A 24,066-nucleotide genomic window follows, 5' to 3' on the forward strand; every position below is an offset into this window, starting at 1 on the left:
CATTGGGTGCCACCAGCCAGATAGCAGCAGAGCCTTCACATTTGGGTTTTTTTGTTTGTTTGTTTTTTGTTTTCTTAGGGAGGAAGGGTGAGGAGCAGAGGGAGGGGGGGAGAGAGAGAGACTCTTAAGCAGGCTCCACACCTAGCATGGAGCCCGACATGGGGCTCGATCTCACAACCCCGAGATCATGACCTGAGCCAAAACCAAGAGTCAGATGCTCAACTGCCAGAGTCACTCAGGCGCCCCAAGCCTTCAGCTCTGTATGGAATTACTCAAAACCCCTGGCCCAGGTTGGCTTTTCCCATGGGCGTGCAGGCAGGACTCCAAGAAGGTCTTTGCCCCACACCCCTCTCCCTGTCACCAAAAATGTGAGTAATTTTATACTTCTATGCAGTAAGCACCCCCCTCTCCCCAGTTCTCTAGCAAATAGGATACATTCCCCCAGATACGCACCCAGTTCCCCTCCTTATCTCCAGCCCATTGTTCAAATGTCAGTGACCCCTTCCCTGACGACTCTATTTAAAATTCAACTCCAACACCACTCCGCCTCTTTCTTGCTTTATTTTCTTCTGTAGCATGTGCCACCATCCAACACAGGTATTTAATTTTTATATTCATTTATTTTCTAACCCTTCTCCCCCTCCCCACCCGAACATAAATTCTATGGAAGAAGAATTTTTTATATTTCTCGTTTATGCCTGTGTCTCCAACACTAGGACAGTTCCTATGACACAGTAAATGTTTAATGAGTTTTTGCTGAATGAACACCTCAATCATCTATCAGTGAATAAATAAGTGAATGAAGTATTTGGTGCTTTGGTTTTTTTTAATAGAGAAAACCAGGCAGGATAGGAGTCTGCAAACCTGGGAGATCTGAGAAAGAACTTGAAAAATATAACAGAGAACTAAAAAGCCCTACTCTCATCTTCCATGAGGTTCCCCCCCTCAACATTTTATAAGACCACCCAAAAAAATCACAGTTTCTATAAGTCAGGGAAACCATAGGACTATCTTCAAAAGGCATGACCATTATAACTGAATTGTCTCCCATCAAGTGTGGGCCCCAATGAATGTGTTTTAATGTTGTTTCCTTCAGTGACACGTGTATTAATCATTTTACCTCCCCCCTACTTCCTCTATATGTGTATGTGTGACTATGAATATGTCACCTTGCTCATTTGAGTTCGCATTTTTATTTCTTTCCTCTACTTTCCTCTATCTTCCCTTCAACCTCTCCAGCCAAATCCAAATATCCAGACCTAAAATCAAGGAGTTTCTACAGAAAGCACAAAGAGAAGAGCCCGTAAATAAAACAAGTCTGTGTATTCTATTCACAGACTTTTGAGAAGAGGGTCTGGTTCGGAGCATAAGAACTTTTTAATCCATTATTTTTAGCAAAGCAGTCACTGTTTTGAAATGTTTAGGTCCCAAATTAAATTTAAATGCACTGAATACTTAGTATGGTTTTTTTTTTTAATGTAAGTTAATATTACTTAGGTCAATTTTCAACTTCTAAAATAATAATTAGTGGATCCCTGGGTGGCTCAGTGGTTTAGCACCTGCCTTTGGCCCAGGGTGTGATCCTGGAATCCCGGGATCGAGTCCCACGTCGGGCTCCCTGCATGGAGCCTGCTTCTCCCTCTACCTATGTCTCTGCCCCTCTCTCTCTCTGTGTCTCTCATGAATAAATAAATAAAATCTTTAAAAAAAATAAAATAATAATTAATATATTCCCCTCATGTGCATGTTCTAAAACCTTCTATGTGATGTAATGTGATTTATTACCCCTTAGAGTCGTGTGTTTCCCATGAGTGTTCCAGGTCCAGGCTCAGCCCTCTTCTCTTTATTTACACTTGAGAGAGTCCCATAGCATTAGAAAACATCCATATGCTAGGATCTAAGACTGGAATGGTGACTCTCAGGGACTATGGGGGAAGGAAAAAGAGGGAGTTATTAATCAACAGGCACAAAATTTCAGTTGGGCAAGATGAGTAAGGTTTAGAAATCTGTGCAATGATGCATCTACAGTCAACAATGTATTGCACACTTAATGTTTGTTAAGAGGATAGGTCCCCTGTTAAGTGCTCTCATCACCATAAAAATTTTGTAAAAGAAGATTATCCCTATGCTGATGAATTCCCTAACATTTATCTCTCAATCTGATCTCCCCCCCCCCCACCCCGAGAGTCTGGCTCATATCTGCTTGTCCCTGGACATCTCTGCTCAGATATATAACAGGCAACTTAAATGTCACAGGTGGAAAACGGAGCTCTTGATTCCTGCCTGGCATTAAACAGTTAAGCAGACATGTTAAGTGCAGCCTTTTTTCTGAACCTTTCATGAACTGCAGTGTGTTGTTAAGGTCTGAGGGTCTCCCAGACTTGGGAGCACAGTTGAGAAATGCTGTTCTATACAACACCCTCAGAAGATGCTGTGCTGGAACCAAACAGCTTTGAAGCAAAACCTCTGTTTTTCAACGAGAACCAAAAAGCAGAAGCCAAATACACAGCCTTGGAGTGAAAGTAACCCATGAAGCAGAAGGAGGCTGAAGTACCTCCATGGGGCTGATAATGTGATTTATAGGAGTAGCTTTGATGCAACCCAACTTCTATTTATAATAATAATAATAATAATAATAATAATAATAATAAGGAGATGTGTTAGGAAGAGGAAGTTGGTGCCTTCATTTGTGAACATCATCGAGGATTTGGAAGATCATCAAGATCTAATTCTGGGCCAAGAGAGAAGCTAGCAGTCTTGCCGCCACTCTATGCTTAGAGTTTTTTAGAAGACGCTAGTAGGTGAGAAATCTTATAGTAATATGCATTGTTCCATTTGAAATTCAGGTTGAAGATATGCCTTGTCCCTAGGCTTGTGCAATGTCTACTATTCTGATCTCATGTGAGTTTTTTAAAAAATTACTTCTATCTTGTAGCTATGCCATGAAATCACAAAGATGGGAGGTAAGAGAATCAATTCCCCTACTTCCACCAGGAAAAGAGTAAGAACGTTCGCTCAAAATGATGATAGCAATGCCTCAGCAGTCAAAGGCCATTATCATATTAAGAATTCCGACATAATACAGAAATAACTGGTTCTGGAATCAGGCTGACCTTGGTCCCATACCAGCTTAGTGACAAACTGATTCTGTGCTCTTTCAAGTAAGTTACTTAATTGCTATGAGCCTTAGTTTCCTCATATGTGAAATAAGGATGACAAAACCTACATGGAGGGAGTACAGTGAGAATTATTTACTTATGTGTTCGTGTATTTAAAGTGCCTACGCAGTGCCCGTCTTATAATAGGTTCTTATTAGTAGAAGATTAACTTTGAAATCCCACAGTATACTTCTAAGGCTTTACCACCTTAATATTTTTTTAATTCTTTATTTATTTATGATAGTCACAGAGAGAAAGAGAGAGAGAGAGAGAGAGAGAGAGAGAGAGGCAGAGACACAGGCAGAGGGAGAAGCAGGTTCCATGCACTGGGAGCCCGGTGTGGGATTCGATCCCGGGTCTCCAGGATCGTGCCCTGGGCCAAAGGCAGGCACCAAACCGCTGCGCCACCCAGGGATCCCCACCACCTTAAAATTTAGTACATTTTGGATCCTGCAGGAAGCTGCCTCCTAAAAACAGAAGAGAAGATTTATAATCTGAATAGATTAGAGTTTCATAAAGCACAATGAAGCATGCAAGAGATTTTATCAAAAACCATAAATAAGCCACCATGCTTGTATTGTGCAGTCAGTTCCCAGTTTTTCGTGTAAAAAAGGAAACAGATGGGATCAATCCAAAAGAGTGAGTAATCTAAAAAACTCAGATTTGTTGACATTTGCATTGAAGTCCGTTTGTACGATAACCAGGGAAAGATATTTGTTTAATGTATCTTCCATATAAAAATTGGACTCTGGACAATCAGCCTATGGCCCTTTCCTACACCACTTCCCACAAAGACTAAGCAGACTGTCGATGAGGCTGATTCAGAAAGAGCCGCATAAGCCCAGCTTCACACATTCAAACTCTCCCAACAACAGAGATAGCTTCATGCCTTGAGTAAAATCTGCATGCACAAAGGTATAAATGAAGTGAATATGGAAATATCAACAGAACAACTGATCGGATTACCTCGGATAAATCAAAACATAAGTAATTAACTCATAAGTAGTGAAGATTTGGTATGTTGTCCTTTGGTGATAATTCATAGTATTAGTTTGACGATGAAAGAAGGCCTAGCAACAGAAATGCTATGAGTACGGTCTAAGAGCCAAAGAGAACATCCATGGGAGCACAGCTCCATAAAGTACTTGCATTGATACCCGGAGATAAACAAGGCATTTTAGTCAGTCCCACGGAGATCCCTAACTTCTAGGCCTTTATTTTGAAATTCCTAAAAAAATGCAGTCTAAACTGAGAGTTGCTGGAGGGGAGGTGGGTGGGATAACTGGGTGACGGCATGAAGGAGGGCACGTGCTTTAATGAGCACTGGGTGTTACATGCAACTGATGAATCACTAAATTCTACCTCTGAAACTAATATGTCATTATATTAATTCGTTGATTTTAAATCTTTAAAAATGCAGTCTAGTGTTTTTCTCAGGCTTAAAAACTAAGGTTCCATTGTCCAAAAAATAATCTATCCCGAGGAAAACACAAGCCTTCCTCAGGCTATAGAATATTGCTTTTAAAATATGGCCTCAATTATTCCCTTCCCCATATTTACAGTTCTTGCAACGTGACTTTGTAGAGCCTCTCATCAAAAGACGGAATCTGTTTCCTCGTCGCTCCAATCAGGACTGCCCTCATGACTTGCTTTGAGCAAAAGAATGTGGTGGAAGAGATCATATACAAGTTCCAGAGCCTAAACTATAAGAAGCCTTGCAGCTTCCACACTGCCTCAAAATCTTGCCTCCTGGCCACGTGAACAAGCCTGGGCTAGCTGGCTGTAGGATGACAGTCCAGGGGAGTAGAGATAAGCAACCCCCACTGAGGTCAAGCTAATCAACCAGCCACAGAACAGTCTGGAAGTTGATTAAGGTAAATGAGTGAACCCAGCAGAGAACAGAAAAGCAACTTGGCTGGACCCAGCCCACATTTCCAACCAACAGAAGGATGAGGCAAACAAATGGCTGTTGTTTTAAGCCACGATGTTTTGGGGTGATTTGTTACACAGCAAAAGCTAGCTGATACAGCACCCCAGGAATAGATGTTTGGAAAACAGGCTTCAATATGTGACCTGGATGACCTTGGGTCTGGAGGAGGACTTCTGGGTAAGGACTGACCTTATTTGCTCTTAAAGCAAGGGAGTTCTGAAGATGGAGTGAGCAACGCCAAGGCCTGGCATCACTTTATGACTCTCCATGTAGCACTTCGACTCCTAACATAATCATCATCACCGGAGGCAGATTTTTACAACTTTCCTAAGTTCACTAAATGGCTACAGTGCACAACTATCGTGCTTTTACTGAGAGATAAAGTCCAAAATCTGTCACCTCCAGCGAAGTGGCTTCTCCCAGTTCAAAACACTCCACAGGCTCGTTGAAATTGCCAAAGACAGACCCGAGGGACCTGCAGCCAACATCATACTCAAAGGTGAGAAATTAAGAGCTTTCTCCCTAAGATCAGGAACAAGACAAGCATGTCTACTCTCACCACTTTTATTCAACATAGTACTGGAAATCCTAGCCCTATCACACAAAAGGAAATAAAAGAAGGGATGCCCGGGGGCGCTCAGCAGTTAAGCGTCTGCCTTTGGCTCAGAGTGCGATCCTGGGGTTCGAGGATCAAGTCCTGCATCGGGCTCCTGGTGAGGAGCCTGTTTCTCTCCTTGCTTCTCTCTCTCCCTCTCTCTCTCTGTCTCTCATGAATAAATAAATAAAATCTTAAAAAAAAAAAAGAGGAAATAAAAGGCATCCAAATTGGTAAAGAAGAAGTAAAAGTTTTACTATTTGCAGATGATGTGATGCCATAATAGAAAAACTCCACCAAAAAAACAAGTAGAACTCATAAATGAATTTAGTAGGGTCACGGGATACAAAAATCAACGTGCAGAAATTTGTTGCATTTCTACATACTAATAATGAAGCAATAGAAAGACAAATTAAGAAAGCAATTCCATTTACAACTGCACCCTTATGTTCATTGCAGCATATTTACAATATCCAAAATATGGAAACAGCCTTAGTGTCCATAGACAGATGAATGGATAAAAAAGAATATATATATTCCAATATTATTTTATATAATATTTTGTAATTTTATTTACAATATCCAAAATATGGAAGCAGCCTTAGTGTCCATAGACAGATGAATGGATAAAAAAGAATATATATATTCCAATATTCCAATATTATTTTATATAATATTTTATAATTTTATTTAATATAATATTATATATATATAATGGAATATCATCCAGCCATAAAAAGAATGAAATCTTGCCATTTGCAACAACCTGGATGGAGCTAGAGTGTATTATGCTAAGCAAAATAAGTCAGAGAAGGACAAGTATCATATGATCTTGCTTTTTGTGGAATTTAAGAAATGAAACAAATGAACAAAGGGGGGGAAACCAAGAGGGACAAACCAAGAAACAGACTCTTAAGTACAGAGAAGAAACTGATGGTCACCGAGTGGAGGTGGGTGGGTGATGGGTGAAGTGGGTGAAGGGGATGCAGGGTATGGTCACCATGATGAGCACCGAGTGATACACAGAACCGTTGAATCTAAAATTAACATAACATTGTATGTTAACTCTACTGGAATTAAAATGAAAATGTAATAAAATTTTTTAAAAACAAGCAAGACCAAAACCCTGCCTGAAGGCGTCTGAGTCTATCTCAGGTCAGTGTCCATAGGGACTAAGCTCCTCACTGCTTAGATTTAAGGCCAACAACTGCCAGGAACTACGAGAAGGCCCAGGGTTACCTTTGGAAATTGATCTGAAATGACCCAATTGCCCTCACCTGGACCTAAATCTTCAGCTGTAGATTCCCTCAGGACAATGAACCTCAGCTTGGCAGTGGCTGCACCCCCCTCCCCCCCCCCCCCGCCCCCACCAACCACTCCACATGGCAGCTTATCTGCCTTATAAGGTACAATTAAAAAAGAACCAGGAGGGAATCCCTGGGTGGCTCAGCGGTTGAGCACCTGCCTTCCTTTGGCCCAGGGTGTGACTCCGGGTCCTGGGATCAAATCCCACGTTGCACATCCGGCTCCCTGCATGGAGCCTGCTTCTCCCTTTGCCTGTGTCTCTGCCTCTCTCTGGGTTTCTCAGGAATAAATAAATAAAATATTTATTAAAAAAAAAAAAAGAAGAATCCAATTGTTGTGGCTCCACTGAGAACTCGGCCACCAGCACTGGATGGGAACCAGGAGGAAGGACCTGCAGCAAGGCTCCCCCCCCCCCGCCCTCATCCTGCAGCAAGGCTCCCCCCATCACCCCTCCCTGGGGGAGAAGGGAGGGAAAGGCCGTGGGGATGGGTGGGGATGGGGCGGGGCGGGGGGAGCAGTCGATAAAAGTAGATTTTGGCAGAAGAAAGAGTCTTTCACCACCCTCTCCCAGACTCAGGGGGAACTGGGCAGCAGAGTGATCATTTAATATAAAATGACAAAATGAGCAATATTAAATATACTTTTTTACCCAGGCAGTACAGCATAATGTTTAAGAGTGTGAGCTCTGGAGTGAGACAGCCTGAGTTCAAATGCTGACTACATCAATTACTAGCTGTGTGGCCCTAGGAACATTACTTAATGACCCTGTGCTTCAGTATCTCAGAATGAGGATATTAATGGTACCTGCCTCGCAGGATCTTGAAGGATTAATCAGGATAACCATGAAAAGCACTTAGGGCAGCGGCCGCCTCTTAATAATATCCATACCTTCTTAGTATTTTTCTGAGGACGTGAGGTGCTCATAAAGCAGGCTGGCCTCAAATCAAACTACACAAAAGCAAAAGAACTGAAGAACTCGCTTAAGAAAGTTTCAGGATATAGAAACTGCATTTAAGTGGACACATTTGGTCATTTGAATAATCTCATTGGTATACACCTTGTACTTTAATACACTGCCTATCGAAGCCTAGAAAAGGCAAAATTCTAGGATACTGCTCCACTTTTCAAAATTCTAGGCAAGTCTTCCATCAATGTGGTGAAAGTAGAAAGAATACTGGACGAAGAGCTCGAAAACCAATATTCTTGTTCTAGCTCTACCATCACCTTCTGCATTCCCTTTACTCTTGGAATCTCAGCCATCTCATCTAGGACATGAGGATAATAATAATACCAGTACTGCATACTGCATATCTATGTACATGTATGTGTAACTTAACTGTGCAGATAAAAAGAGTATTGTGTGAAAAAGCTTAGTACGTTGCAAAATGCTATGCAAGCTTGAGTTATTCATTATTATTTCTCTTAGAATCCTTCTTTACCTGAGTTGCCCCTCTAAAAAGCATAAAGCAAAGGTTTATTGTGTGGGAACAGTTTACTTGGACAGGAAGAGATAATGGGTAGGGGAAGTGAAGTAAAATAAAAAGGAAGAGCGACATAAGGTTGTGTTACTGACTTGGCCACCACTACGGGCCACTGGTTACTGGATCCACCAGAACCTTCCTGGACACCTACCAAAGTGCATCTCAGAACCATTCCCAAGAAAATAAAGGGGAGCATTTCATTCATCAGTTTCTGTCTCCCATTGCTCACGGGAAGTGCCACGGGGCATGGACTACGTCACATCCATTGGTTGCATCCACTCTGGTTGATGGTCACGATCATGACGTCAAAGATGTCCACGGCAAGAAGTGGGGCAGGATAGTGCTGGACTTGCCGGGACCTAACCTGATCGAAGCCCGCACGGAGCTAGTTGCCGTACAGAGTCCAGAGGAAAAGGCTGGAGCTGATGTGAAGTGGTTAGCACGCTGCGGATGCCCCGTGGAGCTCCACTGAAGAGTGTCCCTCCTTTGGGATGACAAAGAAAGGCAAGTGTAGGCATTACAATCCAGAGCACAGAGTTCTAGATTACATTTGTTTCCTGTCTTGAGGTCATATAAATGGTCCCCTGATCCCATCTTACCACATCTCTGCTGACTTCCCTCATTCCTCCTTTTCCCATTGCCTCACCCTAAAGCTGGAAGATCTAGCCTTAATCTGAAATTCACAGTTCAAAGGTTTTTCAAAAGAGCTCAAAGCTGGCCGGTGTGTGCATGAGTGTGTGTGTGTGTGTGTGTGTGTGTGTGTGTGTGTGTAATGGAATGGAAAATATAATTGGAAGGCTTGATGGCGGCATGGGTATCATTTCTTGTCTTCCCAACTGTGGCCGGGAGATAACTCAGCCATTTTAAACTGCCATTCTGATGTAGTCAGTCCTGAACTGTAATCAGATAAGTGATACACAAATTAGAATTTGGATGGCTTTATTAGCCACATTTGAGAAAAAAAATTTTTTTCAGTGGACAGTATCGCACAGAAAGAGTGTCAAATGCCTTTGGTGTCGGGTACCCAAGGACTCCTCTTCTTGCTCCAGTACGTGTAGCTAAGTGATCGTAATCTTGCTGAGCCTCTATTTTCTCATCTGTAAAGAGGGAATATTGAAAATCATGCCCAGCGTCATAGTGAAGATTAGAAATTAAAGGTGATGTGTGTGTTCTCACCTAAAATTAGGCCTAGACAATAGGAAACACTCAATACATAGCTGTTATTATTATTATTGATACCATTATTATTAATCATCCTTAAATTTCCGATGCTTCTTACAGAAACTGTTCCCAGCTCCAACTTTGAGAGCCGTGGTAAGCCAGAGGGAAAAGTCACGTCTACCAAAAAGGCCCTCCAGCCCAGCGGTGGGTGTGCCAGGCCCAGGAACTCCGGCCATTCAAGACACGTGTACTGAGCACCTACTCTGTAGCCAGGCACTACACAGAAATACCTAGAGCTCCCATTGATGAGCAGACACCCAGTCTCACATCTACTGTTGCTTACTTTTGTCTCTCAATTTATCCTCTTCTAATGTTCTGTTTTAGCTACATACTAAGAAATGATAATCATGAAATGATGAGTCTGATAGGACAGCTACACATTTTTCGCACACAGTTAACACTTCGTTAATAAACAGCATTTAGCTTTGTGCGGTGTTAAAAACAGAGAGAGAGTGTGTTACAAAAAACACATATTTGGAAACATTAACTTAGTACATTGCCAAGCACACAGATTTGCCAACTGGAAAACAGGTGAATAAATGAAGAAATAGATTAGTCCATCACCCCTGAGCTTGACTCTAATAAGAACCCAGCTGGGAGATGGAGGGTCTCACCTTGGCTTCTGGAATTCCTTCCTGAGCTAATTAACCATTGTTCATTAAATGAATCAATCAATCAGTCCCATGCCTGCATCTAGATCAAGCTCAAAAAGAAGGATGAAGGATGGACCTGGCTTCTGAAATTCCTCAGGTGGTCACATGGACAAACTGTTTCGGGTTTTTGTTTTGTTTCTCTGGCAAACTGTATTTTTAAAGAAAGAGACGCGCGTAGTCCCAGGCAGCAGTGTAAGACTGCTCCCTCTTACACTCCCTCTTACACTCGGAGGGAGTGTAAGAGTGCCTTCTCTGGCTGCATCTAGGATCGCAAGAACACGCCTATGCTCATGGCCCATCATGAGATTCCAGGAAACAGTGAAGAGTCTGGCAACTGCCTTTCACTTGATCTTCCCTCAAAGGAAGGAAAGTGCTTTAGGCTGAGCTCTAATGGAACTGGAATCCATTGCTGCTTTGGTCATTTGAGTTAATACCCGTTACTGAACTCTCTCAATCCAACCAGTGCCTCAGCTACAGGCTGAGCACTCACATGGGAGGAGGGGATGCAGACTCCTTTCTCCCTGCACAGCACATTCCACGTCATGTACCCCGTCAGTGCCGGCATCAAATTTAAATAGTTCCCTTTCCCCTTTTGCTCACAATGTGTGTTTATCAGTTAGGGCCAGATCTAAAAGCCACTGCTCTAATACTGTGGAAATAGCATGACTGCTGGAATCAGAAAACAAAGCAAAACAAAACAAATTTTTAATCCACATTTTTGCCACTCACTCCTTGTGAGATCTTGGCTAAACAACGAACCTGGGTGAGCTTTGATTTTTACTTCCGTAAAAGGAGCACAGCAGGATATGAGCACCCAATCCATTACAATGTGAAAACTTAGCTTTGGGGATTTTTTCTCCTTTATTTTTATTAATAGCGGCACAGCCACTTGATTGGCACAGCCCAAACAAGACAAAAGGATAACCATGGCCAACTGACACATGACAAGAAGATTAACATCACCCATCATCAGGGAAATGCAAATCAAAATGAGATACCACCTCACACTTGTCAGACTGGCTAAAATCAACAGCACAAGAAACAAGTGTTAACAAATACATGGAGTAAAAGGACTTGCACTGTTGGTGGGAATGCAAATTGATGCAACCACTATGGAAGACAGTATGGAGGTTCCTCAAAAAATCAAAAGTAGAACCATCCTATGATCATCCTAGTAATCACACTACTGAATATTTACTCAAAAAATACAAACACACTAATTCAAAAGGATATATGCACCCCTGTATTCACTGCAGCATTATCTACAAAGCCATATTATGGAAGCAGACCAAGGGCCAACTGATAGACGAACAGATAAAGAAGAACAGTGGTTATACACACACGATGAAATAGTACTGGACTGTCAAAAAGAAGGAAATCTTTCCATTTGCAACAACATGGATCTAGAGAGTAAAATGCTAAGTGAAATAAGTCAGTCAAAGAAAGACAAATACCCTATGATTTCCTCATCTGTGGAATTTAAGGAACAAAGAAAAAAAGAGAGACAAACCAAAAAACAGGCTCTTAACTATAGACAACAAACGGTTACCAAAAGGGAGGTAGGTGGGGGGATGGGTGAACTAGGTGAAGGGCATTAAGAGCACTTATCGTGATGAGCACTGGGTGATGGAAAAGTGTTGAGTTGCTATATTGTGCACCTGAAACTAATATAACACTATGCCAACTATCCTGGAATTAAAATTTTGAAAAAATTTAAAAGTTAAAAAGATAGAGAAAAAGGACAATCCACTCAATCCTTAACACTTCCCCATTCTCTCCAGAAAGAAATAATATTTTTCCTCTAGGGGAAATGAGAAAGGTTCTAGGTTCATGATTTCCACCCAGGGGTTAATGATTTGGGATGCTCACAGATGTGCACGACGCTGGATGAGGATATGTGTGTTTTTCCTGTTGGGGGATGGCGAGGACTCGGAGGGAGGTAAGAGAGAGAACACGCTGGATCTGATACTGGGGAGTTTCCAAAAAGCTTCAATTCAACACTTCTACGTCACCCAGTGCTCATCATGATAAGTGCTCTTAATCCCCTTCACCATTCCCACTACCCAGCCCAATACACAAACAAGGGTTCTGGTCTGAGAACTCAGGGGCCATGTTGAACTGAGTATTTGCCAAGCAACTGCCTCACTTTTACTCAACAGAGAACTTCTCATTATATGCACAGGAGTCCACCGTCAGAGCCAGCCTCCAAGAAGGAAGAGTTTTGTTCCATCCTATAGCAGCCCCTTGCCTGGTAACCACCTAACAGGAATAATGACTGACCATTTCCACCAGAATTGATTTTGTAGATGTCCACGTATCCTCTGCATGTGGATGGCTCCCCACAAAGTTCCAGCAGAGCCAAGCGAATTGAGAAGGAAACTCACCTACGTTACGGGATGGTTAGTGAACATTATGCAACGTGATCACGCCAAATGCCTCACAGGGCCTTTTTAAAATTTAAATAATCTATTTCGACAAAGTGTACAAGATCTGTTTAATGGTTCGTCTTCCTTTTTATCTGCCCCCTTATTTACCTGGAGCTTTTCCACTGCCAAGGAAACTCTTAAATTCAACAGATCTACCCTCCACAGCCAATACCTTTTTTCTTTTTAGTTGGAGGAAAAAAATAGCCCTCGTAATCTCAGGAATGAAACTCCAGCATAGCTTGTTTTCAAAGCTGAAAGTAAAGTTTGTCCAAGAAATGTTTTTCATTTTTCAATTCATTAGAATGTATTAGCACCACCTGAAACTGTGTCGGTGTTAGGACGGAAAGCATCCTTAAGGAGGAAAAAACGGAGGTATGTTTAAATATTCATTGAAATCTTCCCAATCTACTCTTGACTTTCTTCATCACGAAGAGGTAGGAGAAGTGTAGGAGTTTGGGGGGTGGCTCAGATGTGAAAAAAAATGCACAACAGACTTTGAACATTCCTGGATTTAATATTTGAGGACCATATAGAAAGTCCTGAATGTGAAATAACTCTTAAGGCCATTGAGTAGGAATTTGAACTGTGAGTCACAAGGCTGGTGTTCTAGACCAAGTCATGTAGTGGGTGAGTTTTTTTTTTTTTTTTAAGATTTTATTTATTTATGCATGAGAGACACACAGAGAGAGAGAGAGAGGCAGAGACACAGGCAGAGGGAGAAGCAGGCTCCATGCAGGGAGCCTGACGTGGGACTCGATACCGGGTCTCCATGGTTAACGCCCTGGGCCAAAGGTGGCACTAAACCTCTGAGCCACCCGGGCTGCCCTAGTGGGTGAGTTTACTTGCTCAGCTAGCCTCTGCATCTCAAGGCCACCATTTCTTTTTTGTATTCAGTAACTCTGATGGAGTTATAAAAGAAAAAATATTGGGCAGCCCAGGTGGCTCAGCAGTTTAGCGCCGCCTTCGGCCCAGGGTGCGATCCTGGAGGCCCAGGATGGAGTCCCACCTCAGGCTGCCTGCATGGCGCCTGCTTCTCCCACTGCCTGTGTCTCTGCCTCTCTCTGTCTCATGCATAAATAAATAAAATCTTAAAAAAAAAAAAAAAAGAAAGAAAGAAAGAAGAAATATTGTTTGGTGACAGGAAAGCCGACTACTAGTGTTGATGTTGGAAATATAGAGGCCTATGAAAGCACAGAATGAGTCAGAAAATAGAACCTGTGAACAGATTTACAAGAAGGGAAAGCTGGTATCAGTTGCAAACCAGCAAGTCAGGTGTGCTAGAAATGTGATTTTAGAAACTAATTTTTTTTTTTCCTTTGAGTTTTTTATTAGACACAAAAATATTTGAAGGAAAAAGTTACAATTCCAACTCAGCTAGACTAACATTGACTAGGATATTTACCAATGTGTCCCCTAGATGCCTGGATGCTTGCATGCAAGGATAGAGACCAATGGTACAAGACCCAGGTGGCTGCCTGGGCTCAGACATTTATTCAGCTAATTACTGCCTTAGCCTCCCAGAGCCTCAGTTTTTCCAACTGGAAAATGGAAAGAACAGCTTCCTTTCTGCTTATTTCTTTTTTTTTTTTCTTTCTACCGTATTTATTTTTTTTTAATTAATTTTTATTGGTGTTCAATTTACCAACATACAAAAAAACACCCAGTGCTCATCCCGTCAAGTGTCCACCTCAGTGCCCGTCACCCATTCCCCTCCAACACCCGCCCTCCTCCCCCTCCACCACCCCTAGTTCGTTTCCCCGAGTTAGGAGTCTTTATGTTCTGTCTCCCTTCCTGATATTTCCCAACATTTCTTCTCCCTTCCTTTATATTCCCTTTCACTATTATTCATATTCCCCAAATGAATGAGAACATACACTGTTTGTCCTTCTCCGATTGACTTACTTCACTCAGCATAATACCCTCCAGGTCCATCCACGTTGAAGCAAATGGTGGGTATTTGTCGTTTCTAATGGCTGAGTAATATTCCATTGTATACATAAACCACATCTTCTTTATCCATTCATCTTTCGATGGACACCGAGGCTCCTTCCACAGTTTGGCTATTGTGGCCATTGCTGATAGAAACATCGGGGTGCAGGTGTCCCGACGAGAAACTAATTTCTATTTCAATGCACCATTCCAGTTAGTGGTGAAAAATTAAGCTCATATATTTTATATATTGAGTTGAATAAACATATTAAAATTCATTTCACCTGTTTCTTTTTACATTTAATATGACTGTTGAAAACTCAAAATTACACATGTGGCTTAGATTATATTTCTATGGATAGTGCCAGTCTATATTATTTGGAGTGCTTTACCATTGGCACACTCAAATGAATTATTTAGTGAGTTTAAAATATGTGATGTTTCAGTATACATCAAAGCTTTAAAAAAAAAAAAAAGAACCTTAACCTCAGCTAATGTGGGATCCACTCCTCCCCATTCCCCACCTGACACACACACTTCTTCCCTTTTTTTTTTCTTCCCTTCTTTTTTAGAGATTATATCTAGATTCCAGAAAGTTTTCATAGCACCAAGGTTTGGGAGTAAGAGGGCAATCAGTCTTTGGTTATCATAGATCATATAGGCACGCACCATAACTATCCTTCATTCCACCTGGTCCACAGCCCTTAAACCAGTGTGTCATTGCCGGGTTATAACCATTTGATGCCCCTTCAGGTCCATCTCTTTGCGTAACCTCTACACCATGGCCTATAGGAAATATTTCTATGGGGTGCAGGTAAATTGTATGACTAGTTAAAGCCCAACTATTTTCTAGACAAATAATATGACTGTTTGCTCCCATGGAATACCAAGGTCTTGCCCTCTCTTTGGGTTCTATTCAGAGAAGAGAAGTATGGTCAACTGTGTATCTGGCTTGGTTCTCCCTGTAGTCCTACCCTTTGCAGTTCTTCCAGTAGACTATGTTTCTCCGCCTCTTGATTGTGATTCGGTCACATGACTCTTCTTGACTAATTTAGATAAAAGAAACATTGTGCCAATGCCAAGGGCAGGCTTTCAGAGGCTTTGCATGTTTCCACTCACTCCCTTGTGCCTCTACTATAGCCCTAAGAATATACCCAGGCTGGACCACAAGCCTGAGGAGGATGAGAGACACGTGGAGCAGAGCCAAGCCTCTCCACTTACACAAGCACAAGTCGGATCATCTGATCCCAGCCGACACCCAATCATCTGAGTAAACAACTGAGCTCAGCAGAACCACCAAATTGAGGCAAATTCATTTCAGTTGTTTCCCAGCCAACTCACAGATGCATGAATTAGGTAAATCCTCATTATTTGAAGTACCTTGTCACATTAGTTAATAAATATAATACCAGATTTCCTCTCTCCTGACGGAGCCCCAAACTCACCTACAAGATTTTGTTTTGCACCAGGACTCAGCAAAGGGTGGACAGGTGCACAGTTCCCCAAAATGCCATTTTCTAAATTTTCTTTCTCTCTCCAACCCTCCTCCTCTCCACTTCCAGAGGTCTTGTCCAGGTTGTGGCTAGAAGTTTTTCCCTCCCTCATTATTTGGTCCCCTTAAGACCTAGATTCTTTGTCCTAACTGCCTTCTGTTGGGTCAGTCCTTCACCAAGGCAGTAAAGCATAAAACACCTTATCTGATGTCTGGGGGGGGTGTAGGGGGGGCACCTAGGGATATAAAAAATGAGGGATGAAAGGGGAAATCTCCCTTAATATTTCAAAACAGTGCCAAGTCACATTTGCTTTGGTAGAACTTGCCAGTATGGGACTTTTACCGTGGCTTAGAGCCCTCAAGTTGTCCGTGCAAACTGAACTTCTGAAGAGACAGCCCCCTCTTTCACACCAGGCAAATTGAAGGGTCTCTCGCTTTAAAAGATCCTTCCCCCACCCGGCAGACTAAGAGATAGCAGACAGAGCTTAATTTGAGAGATACTGGAAGTCTCTTTAGTCCAGAAATATCCTCCCACTTGCTATATTTCGAACCTGAATTTTCTTGATTATACCTTCATCTTTTCGTGTCTCTCATATTTTTTTTTCTTCAAGAGTCTCAGGGTGATGATAATGTCTCAGGCCTTTAGCAGAGATTAATCCCCACTGCAGTACTGGATGGGGCAGTGTCTGAGGTCAAGAGACCTGGTCAACTGACCAGCTGGGTGATATACTTGGAGTCCCCCCATCTTGGGGTCTCAGATTCCCTGTCTATAAAATGAAGAATCCGGACTGCTGCTCCTTTTAACCCTAAACACTACTGAGTCCCAAGACACTGCTTTAGAGGACAACTGAAGAGCGATGACTTTGAAAGAAGAAAATACGACAGACTGAGAAGAGGATGGGGACGAAGTGAGTGTGGGACAAGAGAAGGCAGGATTCGGGAAGGCGTTGTGAAAAGGGAGGAGGCCAGCAGGCCTCCACAGTCAAGCTCTGTCTGTTCTGAGTGTGCCCCAGCTGCTTCACCTCTCCCCTGTGTGTCCTCGGTCTCTAGCTGCAAAAACAGGCACACAGCCGAGACCCAGATGGACGTGGTTACACGTGCCACCTATCCTAGTGGCAGCTCCAACTCCCCTGCACCCGCCTTTTTGCTGCACCCTGGCCACTCTCATATCCTCTGTGGCCTGTATATCATCTTTATAGGCTCAGGTACTAAAAACCAGGAAGTTATTAAAGCCCAGGCCTGGCAATTCCACTGAACTTGACAGATCATTAAGAAGATTCATTCTAAATACATTCAGATCAGCTCTGGCACCTTCCGCAGGCCTGAAAGATAGGCTGTAGTCACTCAGAGCAGAGGAAACCTAGTTTTGTCATATGAGCCTCCCTCTGCCTCTGAGATTGTTAGAGACCCTGGTTGGGTTTCTTCGGCATACACTTCCCAGAGCAAGAACGGGAACGGGAAATCCTGGTAGCCGGCCCTCTCCTCACCGGGCATCTCTTTTGCAAAAGACTGTTCTCAGTTATGTATATATTTGCATATGGCTTGTTTATTTTTTGCACATGATTGACATTAATTTGTTGTCACTTCTTAAACTGATATTTCAGGGCTATTTTTCCTTTGAGGGTGTGTCTTGATTTTATTTCTTATATAAACCACTTTGCATCACATTTAAAGAGCAAAAGTCAAGGTGATGAGCAAAGCCAACAGGTTTTAAAAACCACCCGCCCCAGTAGTCTTCTGTCTGGCGTATACAGGGCACTCAATATTTTCTGAATGAATGAATGAACAAATGGGCAAACATTTCCTCTAAGTGAGATCTTAGCTAGACAGTCGTATCACTTACTACCGCATTGTAAGCTACCACAAACACATTGGTGCCATAAAATTAAGCATTTATTATTAATGTGTATCTGGCTGGGCCTCGTGTGTCTCACTCTGGGGACCAGGCTGGAGGAGCAGCAGCTGCTGAGGGCATGTTCTTCCTGAGGCTGACTTTGAAAGCCACCAGAGGGGTAAGTAGAAAGAGCAATGCCTCACCGCAGCTCAGAAATGGCACCTTGTTACTCGTTCTCACACCCAGTCAAAGCAAATCATAGAGCCGAGCTCCACATCAATGTGTGGGTAGGTCTTTTTCTCCCATGGAGGCAGAGAGAGGGAGGGAAGGGATACTTACCCACACCCCCACCAAAATCACCTAAAGCCATCAGAGACTCCACATATCAAATAGGAACAAGTGCAGTGCCCCAGTTGACAGTCGGAACAGGCCAGCCCAGATCTTCTCTCAAAACCTGGTTTCTCTCTCCTGCCTTCCATGGTGGTTTCTGGGGCAATTCATTAGGAATCAGGACTCACCCGGATACAATTTTAAAATAATAGCAAGTCTTCACGGGTGCCTGGATGGCTCAGTCTGTCAAGTGTCTTGTCTGCCTTCGGCTCAGGTCCCGGGATGAAGCCCATGTTGGGCTCCCTGCTCAGTGGGGAGGCTGCTTCTCCCTCTGCCTCGCCCCCAGCTTGTGCACTCTCTCTGTCTTTCACTCACTCTCTCTCACTCATTCTCTCTCTAAATAATAAATCTTAAAAAAAAAAAAAAAAAAAAAAAAAGCAATCGCTTCAATTTACCCAGGAAATGATACCAAAGTACCAGGTTCACAAGTGGAAAGGGAATTCTTGACTGAGACCAGAGAATGAACAAAAGGTGGTTGTTTCTGGTGTGTGTGTGTGACCATTTGTCCCTAGTCCCAGTTACCACCCTTAGGCCCTGGGAGGTGGTCGTTAGTTAATGTTTGACAAAAAATGAGTAAAGATCATAGGGAAGACACAGACTCAACTTAGCTGAACAGAACAGTGTGTAAAATTTTCAGCTGGGTTTCAACTTAAATTTAGCTCCACGTAGCCTTGGTACTTCACCCTACAGGCTGTCCACGGAGTCAGTGTGAGCAGGACTCTCAAGATGCAGGTGGATTCAATCTTAGGCAGGAACCATGACCCAGAAGGCAGGTACCTCACACCTTGTTTGCTGGGGAAGCGCAGAGCTGGATTCCAGGATCCTGAAACGCACCGAGAATTTGCTAAAGCGATCTTGAGGCACAAGTAAAAGGCACACACATACCCACTATGCATTTCCTCCTTAGGAAACAACTCACCCCAGATCCAAAATCTTAGTCCAACCATTCCAGCAGCATTCCAGGAATTGCCTTTTTACTTCAGGGCCCTTGGGCTGGGTGACCCACTTTCTAAACGATTTTAGGAACTGCTCGGGAAAGCATTCATGCAAGCAGACCAACGGGCCATAAAGGTCATGATCAGCCCACTCTTCCTACATATAAGAATTAGTAGCAGTGAGGCTGGCCATATTTACTACTACTGAGATATCTCCAGGTAAGAGAAGCCATGGCTGTACAACTTCCCTCCCAGTTACACCGACGAAGCTTTTAAAATCTGGACTATTTCCCCGCATCCAAATGGGGCCACTTATAGTTTATCATCCGCTGATAGGAAAAGTTATCTGCACAGCTGTGGATCCACATTAGTTATGCTCTGAGCAGGACAACACTGTAAATTATTTGCAATATGCTGGAGCTCAACACAGTCTGAGTTTATAAATATGATATTAAACTCTTAAGAGGGAGTTGCAGACCTTTTATAAAGCCATTAATTTTTAAAGTGGTTTAGAAGTCCAAATTAGCAGCCGGGTGTGGGTGCCAGCTTCCAAAAACAGATGGCAATGGCTTTTCGGAAAGCAACACCAAGATCCTGAGACCAAACAGGAAGATCTGGACTGGGATGCTTTTTGGAAATACATTTCAAAGGCCTGAATAATGAGTAAGATTCAAAGTCCTTCTCTTAGAGGCTTCCCTGAAGGCCCCCAGGCCAGTCTGAAGTTCCTCCTGAACTTCTGTTAGGCTTGCCGCATGCTGACTCATTTTAAAACTAATCACATACAACACTGCATTATATATTATTTCTTTTCTCTTATTTATGTCTTATTATATTCCTTGACTGAATACTAAAATGCCAAATGGCTACGATACTTCTGCTTAGTATAAAATCTTCTAGAAATACATTACACAGGAAAAAAAAGTCCCCCGTAATTTGACCTCACCAAGGTAACCACTGTTGACCACTTGGTGCAGAATTCTTCTGGTATTATTTTTGGTCCACGTACTGACACATATGTACTTTTAAACAGAAATAATAACATTTATACTATATTACAACTTTCTTTTTTTTTTTTTCGTGTTTCCCCACCATATGTTGGAAACTCCTTGAAGGCAGGGGTCAGTAAATGGATTATTCCACACTTATTATGTGTCTACTGCATGTAGGGCTACTACTGATATAAAAAAATAATAATAATAAGTAAAGCAAAGAGCCTCAGATTGAAGATTACCTAAATGACAAAAAAAAAAAAATCATGAAAAGTGATCATTATAAAACAATGTGAGGGGCAGCCCCAGTGGCGCAGCAGTTTAGCACCACCTGCAGCCTGGGGTGTGATCCTGGAGAGCCTGGATCAAGTCCCACGTCAGGTCAGGCTTCCTGTATGGAGTCCGCTTCTCCCTCTGCCTGTGTCTCTGCCCCTCTCTCTCTGTCTCTATGAATAAATAAAATCTTTTTTAAAAATAAATAAATAAATAAATAATAAAAATAAAACAAAGTGACATGGGCTGTGATGCAGGTTTCTAGAAAGTGCCACGAAGAAGGCTGTCGGGCAGCCTGCAGGAGGAAAGGACACACATCTGTCTAATTGAACCAGCTACAGAGAGGCTTACTTGGATCTGGGCTCTTCTCTCCCCACACCCATCCCGGGAAGATCAGCTGAATGACTGCTTGGGGAAACTGGAAGGCAGCGCATTAAAACCTCTCCTCTTCGCTCTTGGGCAGCCACACTAACGTGGAGGTGCAACAGGCTGCTCCAGCTGGAGTCTACCTTCGTGGGATTTCAGGATTCTGAAAGTGAATATGTGTCCCTGAACCCGGGTCCCGTACTCCCCTGCCATCAGTCCCACCACGCCACCCTCCTCGGCATGCGATCTGGTCAAGGCCCTTCCACTCTCCAAGCCCCAGTTTCCACCCTGTAACGTAAGAAGAATCTTGCCACTTCCAACACTAGGGGAACATACGTGCTCCCCTTAATTCTGATGGTTAAATAAGAGAATATATATGACAGCTCCCAGCTTTCACGGTGGCTGCCCGGTAACTGCTGAGGTAATGGGTATATAAAATAGGCAGGACCCAGGGAATGTAATCAGCAACTTTATTTTATTTTTCATCCCAATATCCCTTTCGAAAGCTCTGGATAAAATTTCAAGTAGATCCCAAGACACTTCTGCTCGCTCCAGGGAGTCTTAGGGTTACATTAAACTGTAAACACAGTCTCAACTCAATAATTCTAAAGTGGAATATTCCAAACTCTAAGCCAAATTTAATGATAAATCTCCCTACTTCAGCGAGAGCTGACTGCGAACGACCCACTTGCAGTGAAAAAGGGGTCGCGGTCTTCCTACCTTCTCCACCTGCAGTTCCCTTGTATTTCCTCTTCTTGATCATTGAGGTTTCTGACATCCCCGCAGTGGTGCTAGGGGTTTGGGGAGGTGGAGGGTGGAAGCAGGGAAGCTGGGGATGTTGGGGGATTGGGAATGTTTTCATGTGACTGGCATGTACCTGAGATGGTTCTGTGCGCTCAGAGCCTGGTACATGTTTAAACCTGGCTTGTTCTCGCAGGTGCTTTTTGCTCATTCCCAGAGACCCCCCCAATATCACGTTGAGCTAAGCCAGAGTTCTCAATCAGCACTATTGACATTTGGGTCTGGATAATCCTTTGTTGCAGAAAGCTTTTCCATGCATCAAAGGGTGTTTAGCAGCTCCCTTGTCCTCTGCCCTCTAGATGCCAGTGCAAATAAGGATGTCTCCAGACAGCGCTAAACATCTGCTCGGGGGCCAAACTGCCCCTGCTTGAGAACCACCGACCTGGGCAAATATATTCTATTCCAGCAACCTGAACTACTCCCCGTGTCACCCCACCAATCCAGGAACCGCGTCCAGCTTCCTTTCAACCAGGGTACAGTCACCCTCAAGGGGGGCTGCTTCCGCCAGATCGAAGTTGACTCTTCTACATGCTCTCTGGTGTACAAAGCCCACGTTCGGTCTATGGGTTAGACACTCCCACGTGGCTCTACTTTTAAAGCTTTCGGATTGTATGCCAGTGACAAAATACAGCACGTTGCCAGACTACATTATGAAAGCACTCACCACTTAACCTCTTGTTCTCTCGATTTCCCGGTAAGACTGAGGCCAACTAGTCCTCTCTGTCCCCCAACCGCAGAGAACACATAGCAAACTCTCCAAATGGTCCAGTTGAAGTCTCTTGCACTAGACCTGAGGGAAGAAGCAGGCACTCCACTCCACTGTAGCCTCTACTTTGGGGAACGTGCTCTTAGAAAACAGTCCTTGGAAACTATTTCCCCATCTTTATTCAATATCCTTTTATGCCCTCAATCTGGTGATATCTAGATAATCTATTAGGACCTCGGCCTTGGACTTCTTATTGTTTGGTCCATAACACAACCTATTTTGGTGGCAGAAGGCCATCTTATCTCATTTATCTCATTACTTCTATCAAAACTCCCAGTTTAACATCCCTTTGTGTTGGTATCATGCCTTTTATCTTTCTTCTCTAATCACTCTCAGAGGCTACACGGTGATAGTAAGAAAATCCCTGGGGATGCATCTGTTACTTCTTGCTGAGATAACAAACCACCCCAAACCCAGGGGCTAAAAAGAGTAAGCATTTATTATTGCTCATGGGTCTATGGGTCATGGAGTAGCTCTTCTGGCCCCAAGTGAACACACTAATGCATCCATGGATAGCTATGGGCTGGGTACACAGCTCTGTGGATCTTGGCTTATCTTTCTCACACATTTGGGAGTCAACCAGCTATCAGAATTGGTCAAGGGTGGCTTTGATTGTGGAGATGGGGGTCCAGGAGAACACACAAGCTCTCTCGAGGCCCAGGCTTTGGCTGACGTGCTGTCACTTCTATCACATTTTATTGACTAAAGCAAAGCACAAGCCCAGCCTAAAACCAAGGGATGGGAAAACAGACTCCACCCCTTGATGAGAGAAGCTTCAACATCTCATCGCAAAGAGTATGGACACAGGGAGATGTGAAGAATTGGAGCCACCGTGCCCTCGATCTCCCACACTGGGTCTGGCGGAGAATCTTAGCCATCCATCAAAATCCACTCTCCATTCTTCCATAGTAATAGAACTGCAGCCAGCCATGCAGATTCTATTTCACGGTCTCCTTTGCAGCTAGATGCACCACGGGTGACTAAGTTCTTCTCATGGGCTGAGTTTTCACCAACGCAATGTGAGCCGAAGCGACACATGCCGCCTAAGATATCCGGGAATGACTGTGGAGGGGCTCCAGCTCTACTCCATCTTCTCCCCAGCCAGCATCTCAGTGTAGCAACAACCTCGCATCGTTTACGCAGCTCATAACAATGTCTCAAAGGGTAAAGGAGTAATGACGTGCAAGGAGCTTGGGACCTGAAATGACGGAGATGAGCAGAACTTTCTCCCTGACCTAAATTGTTCACATCAGGATCACTGTATGAAGGAGAAATAGACTTTTTTTTTTTTGTTCTAACTGCTCTCCTGTTGGAGCTCTTTGTTACAGCAGCCTACCCTCTCCTAACCAACACGCTGGGACAACCAAAAGTACAGTCTCCATTCATTTAGAAAACTGGGTCAGCAGACGCTTTGCTCTGGTATTTCGAGGAGAGAACCCAAAGTCAGCCCTACGGCCCTCCATAGCCCAGGGCTTAAGGAAAGGATAAAAATGACCTGAGTATTCCCTTAGGTGGATTTGGG

The sequence above is a fragment of the Vulpes vulpes genome, chromosome 5 (assembly GCF_048418805.1).
Source record: "Vulpes vulpes isolate BD-2025 chromosome 5, VulVul3, whole genome shotgun sequence".
Classification (NCBI taxonomy): domain Eukaryota; kingdom Metazoa; phylum Chordata; class Mammalia; order Carnivora; family Canidae; genus Vulpes; species Vulpes vulpes.